Here is a 10,526-nt window from a genome sequence, read left to right on the forward strand (position 1 = left end):
GTGCAGGCTCCGGTGGTCTGTGCAGGCCTGCCGGGGGGCTGTGCCGGCCTGCCGGTGGTCTGTGCAGGCTCCGGTGGTCTGTGCAGGCCTGCCGGGGGGCTGTGCCGGCCTGCCGGTGGTCTGTGCAGGCTCCGGGGGTCTGTGCCGGCCTGCCGGGGGGGCTGTGCCAGCCTGCCGGTGGGCTGTGCAGGCTCCAGTGGTCTGTGCCGGCCTGCCGGGGGGTTGTGCCGGCCTGCCGGTGGGCTGTGCAGGCTCCGGGGGTCTGTGCAGGCATCGTCCGATGGGAGTACAAGTCCCATCGGGCGATGCCTGCTACCATGACAGTGATTGACACATTAGCCAATGATGGGACAGTAGTAGTCCCATCATCCGGCTAATGTGTTGAATGTAAAAAAAAAAAAAAAAAATTTACATGCTACATACATGCTACATACATACAACATGCATACTACATATATACTACATGTAACATACATACTACATATATATTACATGCAACATGCATATTACATACATGCTACATACTACATGCATGCTACATACTACATACATAATACATATATACTACATGCATGCAACATACATACAACATATATACTACATGCATGCAACATGCATACTACATATATAATACATGTAACATACATACTACATATATACTACATGCTACATACATGCTACATACTGCATACATGCTACATAATACATATATACTACATGCATGCAACATGCATACTACATATATACTACATGTAACATACTTACTACATATATACTACATGCTACATACATGCAACATACATACTACATACATGCTACATACATAATACATATATACTACATGCATGCAACATACATACAACATATATACTACATGCATACTACATATATACTACATGTAACATACATACTACATGCAACATACATGCAACATACATACTACATACATGCTACATACATACTACATACATAATACATATATACTATATGCAACATACATACAACATATATACTACATGCAACATGCATACTACATATATACTATATATACTACATGTAACATACATACTTCATATATACTACATGCTACATACATGCAACATACACACTACATGCTACATACATGCAACATACATACTACATACATGCTACATACATACACACTACATGCTACATACATGCAACATACATACTACATACATGCTACATACTACATACATGCTACATACATACTACATATACACTCACTGGCCACTTTATTAGGTACACCATGCTAGTAACGGGTTGGACCCCCTTTTGCCTTCAGAACTGCCTCAATTCTTCGTGGCAGAGATTCAACAAGGTGCTGGAAGCATTCCTCAGAGATTTTGGACCATATTGACATGATGGCATCACACAGTTGGCGCAGATTTGTCGGCTGCACATCCCTGATGCGAATCTCCCGTTCCACCACATCCCAAAGATGCTCTATTGGATTGAGATCTGGTGACTGAGGAGGCCATTTGAGTACAGTGAACTCATTGTCATGTTCAAGAAACCAATCTGAGATGATTCGAGCTTTATGACATGGCGCATTATCCTGCTGAAAGTAGCCATCAGATGTTGGGTACATTGTGGTCATAAAGGGATGGACATGGTCAGCAACAATACTCAGGTAGGCTGTGGCGTTGCAACGATGCTCAATTGGTACCAAGGGGCCCAAAGAGTGCCAAGAAAAAATTCCCCACACCATGACACCACCACCACCAGCCTGAACCGTTGATACAAGGCAGGATGGATCCATGCTTTCATGTTGTTTACGCCAAATTCTGACCCTACCATCCGAATGTCGCAGCAGAAATCGAGACTCATCAGACCAGGCAACGTTTTTCCAATCTTCTACTGTCCAATTTCGATGAGCTTGTGCAAATTGTAGCCTCAGTTTCCTGTTCTTAGCTGAGAGGAGTGGTACCCGGTGTGGTCTTCTGCTGCTGTAGCCCATCTGCCTCAAAGTTCGACGCACTGTGCGTTCAGAGATGCTCTTCTGCCTACCTTGGTTGTAACGGGTGGCAATTTGAGTCACTGTTGCCTTTCTATCAGCTCGAGCCAGTCTGCCCATTCTCCTCTGACCTCTGGCATCAACAAGGCATTTCCAGCCACAGAACTGCCGCTCACTGGATTTTTTTTCTTTTTCGGACCATTCTCTGTAAACCCTAGAGATGGTTGTGCGTGAAAATCCCAGTAGATCAGCAGTTTCTGAAATACTCAGACCAGCCCTTCTGGCACCAACAATCATGCCACGTTCAAAGGCACTCAAATCACCTTTCTTCCCCATACTGATGCTCGGTTTGAACTGCAGGAGATTGTCTTGACCATGTCTACATGCCTAAATGCACTGAGTTGCCGCCATGTGATTGGCTGATTAGAAATTAAGTCTTAACACACAGTTGGACAGGTGTACCTAATAAAGTGGCCAGTGAGTGTATACCACATGCATGCAACATGCATACTACATATATACTGCATATATACTACATGCATGCAACATACATACAGTATATACTACATACAATACATACATATAGACATACAGTACATATAACATAGAGTACATACTCACCGTCACTTGTCACTTTGATCCCCGAAGCCATTGTCCCCTTGAGGAATAAATATCAAAATAAAAAAACACCAATATACTTACCCCGATCCGCAGAAGTCCACGAGGGTCCCACGTCCATCTTGCGTGGAGAACAGCAGCATCAGCTGATGCTACCGTTCTCTACCAGCTCCAGGAATACAATGACGGAAGGTAGGTTCATTTTAATAAGGTTAGATCATCAACATTTTGGGTTGACAGACGGGTCCTCTTTTCTGTCAGGATTGATCCAGCAGCACTGAAGACTCGTTCAGATAACACACTAGCAGCAGGGCAAGCGAGCTCCTGTAAGGCATATTGTGCCAATTGTGCCACTTTATGCCATTGCTGCGTGGGAAATTCCCACGCAGCAATGGCATAAAGTGAGACTAGGGACTTTTTTTTTTTTTAAAGTGGTGGAGGAATAAAGTGCGGAAGGATACCTACCTTCCGTCATTGTATTCCTGGAGCTGGTAGAGAACGGTAGCATCAGCTGATGCTGCTGTTCTCCACGCAAGATGGACGTGGGACCCTCGTGGACTTCTGCGGATCGGGGTAAGTATATTGGTGTTTTTTTATTTTGATATTTATTCCTCAAGGGGACAATGGCTTCGGGGATCAAAGTGACAAGTGACGGTGAGTATGTACTCTATGTTATATGTACTGTATGTCTATATGTATGTATTGTATGTAGTATATATGTATGTTGCATGCATGTATTATATATGTAGTATGCATGTTGCATGCATGTGGTATGTATGTAGCATGTATGTAGTATGTATGTTGCATGTATGTAGCATGTAGTGTGTATGTATGTAGCATGTATGTAGTATGTATGTTGCATGTATGTAGCATGTAGTGTGTATGTTGCATGTATGTAGCATGTAGTATATATGTAGTATGTATGTTACATGTAGTATATATAGTATATATGTAGTATGCATGTTGCATGTAGTATATATGTATTATGTATGTAGTATGTATGTAGCATGTATGTAGTATGTATGTTGCATGTATGTAGCATGTAGTATGTATGTTACATGTAGTATATATAGTATATATGTAGTATGCATGTAGTATATATGTTGTATGTTGCATGCATGTAGTATATATGTATTATGTATGTAGCATCTATGTAGTATGTATGTTGCATGTATGTAGCATGTAGTATATATGTAGTAAGTATGTTACATGTAGTATATATGTAGTATGCATGTTGCATGCATGTAGTATATATGTAGTATGTAGCATGTATGTAGCATGTAGTATATATGTAGTATGTATGTTACATGTAGTATATATAGTATATATGTAGTATGCATGTTGCATGCATGTAGTATATATGGTGTATGTATGTTGCATGCATGTAGTATATATGTATGTAGTATGTAGCATGTATGTAGCATGCATGTAGTATGTAGCATGTATGTATTATGCATGTTGCATGTAATATATATGTAGTATGTATGTTACATGTAGTATATATGTAGTATGCATGTTGTATGTATGTAGCATGTATGTAGTATGTATGTTGCATGTATGTAGCATGTAGTATATATGTAGTAAGTATGTTACATGTAGTATATATGTAGTATGCATGTTGCATGCATGTTGTATATATGTATTATGTAGCATGTATGTAGTATGTAGCATGTATGTAGCATGTAGTATATATGTAGTATGTATGTTACATGTAGTATATATAGTATATATGTAGTATGCATGTTGCATGCATGTAGTATATATGTTGTATGTATGTTGCATGCATGTAGTATATATGTATTGTGTATGTAGTATGTATGTAGCATGCATGTAGTATGTAGCATGTATGTAGTATGCATGTTGCATGTAATATATATGTAGTATGTATGTTACATGTAGTATATATGTAGTATGCATGTTGTATGTATGTAGCATGTATGTAGTATGTATGTTGCATGTATGTAGCATGTAGTATATATGTAGTAAGTATGTTACATGTAGTATATATGTAGTATGCATGTTGCATGCATGTAGTATATATGTATTATGTAGCATGTATGTAGTATGTAGCATGTATGTAGCATGTAGTATATATGTAGTATGTATGTTACATGTAGTATATATAGTATATATGTAGTATGCATGTTGCATGCATGTAGTATATATGTTGTATGTATGTTGCATGCATGTAGTATATATGTATTATGTATGTAGTATGTATGTAGCATGCATGTAGTATGTAGCATGTATGTAGTATGCATGTTGCATGTAATATATATGTAGTATGTATGTTACATGTAGTATATATGTAGTATGCATGTTGTATGTATGTAGCATGTATGTAGCATGTAAATTTTTTTTTTTTTTTTTTTTACATTCAACACATTAGCCGGATGATGGGACTACTACTGTCCCATCATTGGCTAATGTGTCAATCACTGTCATGGTAGCAGGCATCGCCCGATGGGACTTGTAGTCCCATCGGACGATGCCTGCACAGACCCCCGGAGCCTGCACAGACCACCGGCAGGCCGGCACAGCCCCCCGGAGCCTGCACAGACCACCGGCAGGCCGGCACAGACCACCGGAGCCTGCACAGACCACCGGCAGGCCGGCACAGCCCCCCGGCAGGCTGGCACAGCCCCCCGGAGCCTGCACAGACCACCGGCAGGCCGGCACAGACCCCCGGACAGTCGGCACAGCCCCCCCGAAGGCCCGAACTGACGGCGCATCATGATGCGCACAGACAGCGCATCATGATGACGTCATTTCGGCAGCCAATCAGAGCCACAAAAGTGGCTCATTGCATTTTGGACTTCCGATTCCGGTATCCCATACGAAAAAAGTATCGGTACTCGGTATCGGAATTCCGATACGGCAAATATCGGCCGATACCCGATACTTGCGGTATCGGAAAGCTCAACACTACTCATTAGAGATGATTCCCTACCGGTTGGTTGAAAGCAAAGCTTTCCGTGAGCTCATGGCCTACACAGTACCACACTATGACCTACCCAGTCGGCACTTCTTTTCGCGAAAAGCCATCCCAGCCCTCCACGTGCATGTGAAAGACCGCATTGTCCATGCACTCAAGCAATCAGTGAGTGGAAAGGTGCACCTCACAACAGATGCATGGTCCAGTAGGCATGGCAAGGCCGTTACGTGTCCATCACTGCGCACTGGGTTAATGTGGTGGATGCAGGGTCCACAGGGGACAGCAGTGGTGGAACAGTGCTGCCTAGCCCACGGTATAGGAAACAGTTGGCTGTAGGCGTTCGACCCTCCTCTTTCTCCTCCTCCAGAAGCGAAAGCTCGTCCACAGAGCGCAGTCGCACGAGCACTCCATCCGCAGCTGCCAGTGTTGCATACGAGGTGTCCTACTATCGAACAGCTAGTAGTAAGCGTCAGCAGGCTGTGTTGAAGATGATGTGTTTGGGAGACAACAGACACACCGCGGAAGTACTGGCCAACTACTTGCAGCAACAAACTGAGTCATGGCTGGGCAGTCTACATTTTGAGGCAGGCAAAGTATTTAGTGATAACGGCAGGAATTTTGTGGCAGCCATAGCCCTTTCAAAACTCAGACACATACCTTGCCTGGCTCACACCTTGAACCTGGTGGTGCAGTGCTTCTTCAATAATTATCCGGAGTTAGCACCCCTGCTCCATAAGGTGCGAAGACTGTGCTCGCACATCCGTCGGTCACCCGTACACTCCAGTCGTATGCAGAAGCTGCAGCGATTGCTCCACCTTCCCAAGCACCGCCTAATTATCGACGTTGCAACAAGGTGGAACTCCACCCTGCACATGGTTCAGAGGCTGTGCGAACAGAGGCAGGCTGTAATTCATTTGTGGGAGGATACACGGGCAGGCATTTTGCAGGCAGACATGGAGTTGTCTGGTGTGAAGTGGTCGAAGCTGAAAGACCTCTGTAAAGTCCTTCAGTGTTTTGAGGAATACACATGGCTGGTAAGTGCAGACGATGCCATCATAAGCATGAGCATCCCACTTATGCGTCTGCTCATGCAAACTTTGACGCACATTAAGGAGCAGGCGTCTGCCGCCGAGGAGGAGGGAAGCCTTGATGACAGTCAGCCATTGTCTGCTCAGGGAAGTCTCGTGGACAAGGTGGAGGAAGAAGAGGAAGGGGAGGAGGAGGAGGATGATGGGGATGATTATTTTGGGGAGGAGGATGCTCTCAGGGGGCAAGAAAAAATGTTGGCGTGGCAAGGTCAGGTACAGGGTTTGTGCGTGACTGGAGGGATGTGGATTTGCCAGAAAGTGCTCCTCCATCCAGCACTCGCAGTGCATCATTGACACCTGGAACATTGGCCCACATGTCTGATTATGCCTTGCAGAACCTAAAAAGGGACCCCCGCATTGCTAAAATGATGAATGATGACAACGACTGGTTGGCCAGCATCCTGGATCCACGCTATAAAGGCAAATTCCAAAACATCATGCCACAGGAGAACCTAGAGCTAATATTGGCTAACAAACAAGCAACTCTGGTATACCGTTTGTTTGAGGCATTCCCAGCACACAGCGGCGGTGACGTTTTTCCAACAAGCCGTAGGGGGCAACATGAAAGAGGTGTTCGTGGTGCACACAGCTGAAGTGGCGTTGGACACGGGGGTTTCTTGACCATGTTGTGGACTGATTTTTCAAGTACCCACGACTGGTAATACTGCATCGATCGAAAGTGACAGGAGACAGCAGTTGTCAACTATGGTAACAAACTACTTCTCCCATATCGATGTTCTCCCTCACCGGTCATTACCCTTTGACTATTGGGCCAGTAAACTTGACACCTGGCCTGAATTGGCACAATATGCCTTACAGGAGCTCGCTTGCCCTGCTGCTAGTGTGTTATCTGAACGAGTCTTCAGTGCTGCTGGATCAATCCTGACAGAAAAGAGGACCCGTCTGTCAACCCAAAATGTTGATGATCTAACCTTATTAAAATGAACCATGCATGGGTTTCAAAGGATTTTGTCCCACCCTCCCCTGCTGACACGTAGGTTGCCAGAAAAATGGCTTGCTTTTGTCCTCCTCTTCCACGGACTTCTCCAATTACTCCATTTGCAGCTGCTGAATGTCCAACATCAACGTATGCCAATTTTTCCACCTCCCTAATTGGGCTGCCTCCCCCCACAGGGCCAGGGTCACCACCTGGCGCACGCACCCGTGCGAGTGCCGTTGCCCTGGACAGGTGGGTGGGCACACTGTTTAGCAACGGCACTGGTACAAGGTCCCTCATAGTACAATCAAGTGTCTCTGACATTGGGGGTGCACACCAGCCATCAGAAACACTGGCATACTATCAGGGGCCCTGTGCCGGTGCCGTCGCCAACGAGTGCCCCCCCCTGCTTGCTCAGGATCACAGCACTTGCAAAGTTGAAATACTTACCTCTCCCTGCTCCACCGTTGTGACGACTTCCGCGTTTCCTGACAGTGACATTCTGATCAGAGAGCGCGATGACATCACGTCTGTACGCCCTCTGCCTAAACAGTCCAAGTGCAGTGAGATGGAAGATGGGGACGACGATGAGTCCAGACTAGTTCAGGGATTCCCTAGCGAGGAGACTTATTTAATTGTTTTCAATGTTGGGACAGCTATTTTTGGGGAGCACTCTACTCTGGAGAATGATATATGAGGCCCACCATACACTGGAGCATTCCAAAGGTGGACATCAGACACTGGAGCAGCATTTACAGGGCCCATTATACACTGGAGCATTAGAAATGGGGCCCATTATATATGGAGCATTATTTGGGCCCATAACACAGTGGAGCTTCATCCATGGGGACCAACATATACTGTAGCATTATGTGGAGCTCATCATATACTGTTTCAAACATTATATGGGACCAATGATTCTGTATGGAGAAATATATGGGCCTCATTACTCTGTATAGCGCACTATGCGGTGGCCATAATACTGTATGGAGTAATATACTGTCCGTTTTTGGAGCTATTGGAGAATTTAAAATGGATATCAGTCAAAAGATGTAAGAAGTGAAGTATTTTTCATTGTACTATACCGCTATTTCTCTGCCGTATCAGAGGATCATGAATTGTGACGTGTTAAAGGAGCCCATTGACACTCTTTGGCCTTGGGCCCACGAAAATCTGGAGCCAGCCCTAACCCCCCCACTACTTTAGCCAAATAACCCCCAGTTTTCAATGCCTAACTATTATTATAAAGTAAATTAAGGCTGACAAGCTTAAGTAATAAGAATTGATGTTTTTGGCATTAAAATGGGCACTGTAGGTGTGTTTCCTGTCCTCCACTCACTGCCGACTTTTCTTCCCCATTGACTTGCATTGGGTTTCGTGTTTCAGTCGGCCTTCGACTTTTCACGGTAATCGGCCAATTTCGTTCGACCCAACTTTTGCGAAAGTCGGGTTTCATGAAACCCGACTCGACCCGGAAAAAGGCAAAGTTGCTCATCTCTAATGAGGAATAAAATCTATGTGTAGATAAGTTTGTGACGCCACCTGTGGTACTCGGCAATAAAGGCGTTAGCCGACGCTGCTTGTACAGACCGCTGGGGCTTGTGGTGATGCAGCAGAGTTGGTTCAGCTCTCCACAGGCAGAGCTTAACCCCAGGGCAGTGTAGGTGAAAGATGGTGGATAACTGTAGTGCAGGGCTGCATGTGTGATCAATAACTGCAGACACAAGAGTTACTGTTCCTTTTAGCTTTTACTGAAGGCTTGGGGTGCAGACTGAAGCACTTGTACAGATGGAAATGGAGATCCAGCAGCCTGAAAGCAGAGCAGGGTCCCTCGAACCAAGTGTTGTTGGAGGCCTCCTTTCTGAGCTAGTGTCTGAGGTCCCTGCAGTTTGTAGCTATACTAAGTCCTCTGTTCTCTACAGTCTTTAGTACTTGCCCTTGTGGCAGGCAGCTCGAGCCTCTTCATCTCATATGCTGCTGTGCCTCTGGGGTTTTGGTGAGGCCAGGAGGTCTGCAGTCTCCTGCTTTCTGGATTTGGCTACTGAGACTGTCGTTCCCAGACAGCCATGGACTTCAGTGTCCAGTATCCAGCGCACTGACCTGAGGTGAGCTTCTTTACAGCTCCACTTCCCCAGGCTTTTCTTAGCTCTTTCTCCTTCCCTCTCTCTACTTTAGTCTGGGGAGCAGCTCCGTCATGCTTCCTTCTCCTTCTCACTCCCAAATTAACTCCTCCCCCTGCCCAGAACTTGCTGGAAGCTCCCCTAAAACAGGGTAGTGATTGCCTGATCAGGGAACTCTTCTCTGCTTCCAGGCATGTCATCACCCCCCCCGGGAGGGAGGCAATGCCACTGTGGCAACTGGACTCCTGGGGTACCACAAATTCTCTATTGATGGAATAGCCTATGGTTAACGGATAGGTTGCAATATAATTGAAAGGGAATTATGGGCGTTGGATGAGTACAGGGTCTCTTCCACATCAATCTGATACTATCTACTGCTGACCAGACATTAGCAAATTTATTCAAAGTAAAATTATTTTCATCTCATTTGTAAGATTTTCATGAACCCAGGGAAATCATACAATATGCAATTCATTTTGTGCAAACTGCCTCCACCATAATGTCTTGTAGCTATCACATCACAAGACATAGTACAGCCAATGATAGCCTGTAAAAAAACCAGAGGCAGGAAAAGTAAAAAAGCAGCGTTGCAATGAATCTGGATAGTGAGAGAACGTCACAGCTCATAACTTAGGCATAGAGATAGTGGGAAAGAGTTATAAATCACTGCAAAAACTGTACAGATACATTGTGTGCACAATTATTAGGAGGCTTGTGTTTATGATGATTAATTTTATTATTGAACTACTATGGTGCTGTCAGTCAATCTAAAAGGTTAATAAACCTGAATATTTCAAGTGAACCTCACAGCTGATACATTCTGTCCATGGATTGGGCAGCATGTATCAGT

This window comes from Dendrobates tinctorius, unplaced genomic scaffold (assembly GCF_039654945.1).
Source record: "Dendrobates tinctorius isolate UK_male_01 unplaced genomic scaffold, ASM3965494v1 ptg000285l, whole genome shotgun sequence".
NCBI lineage: Eukaryota > Metazoa > Chordata > Amphibia > Anura > Dendrobatidae > Dendrobates > Dendrobates tinctorius.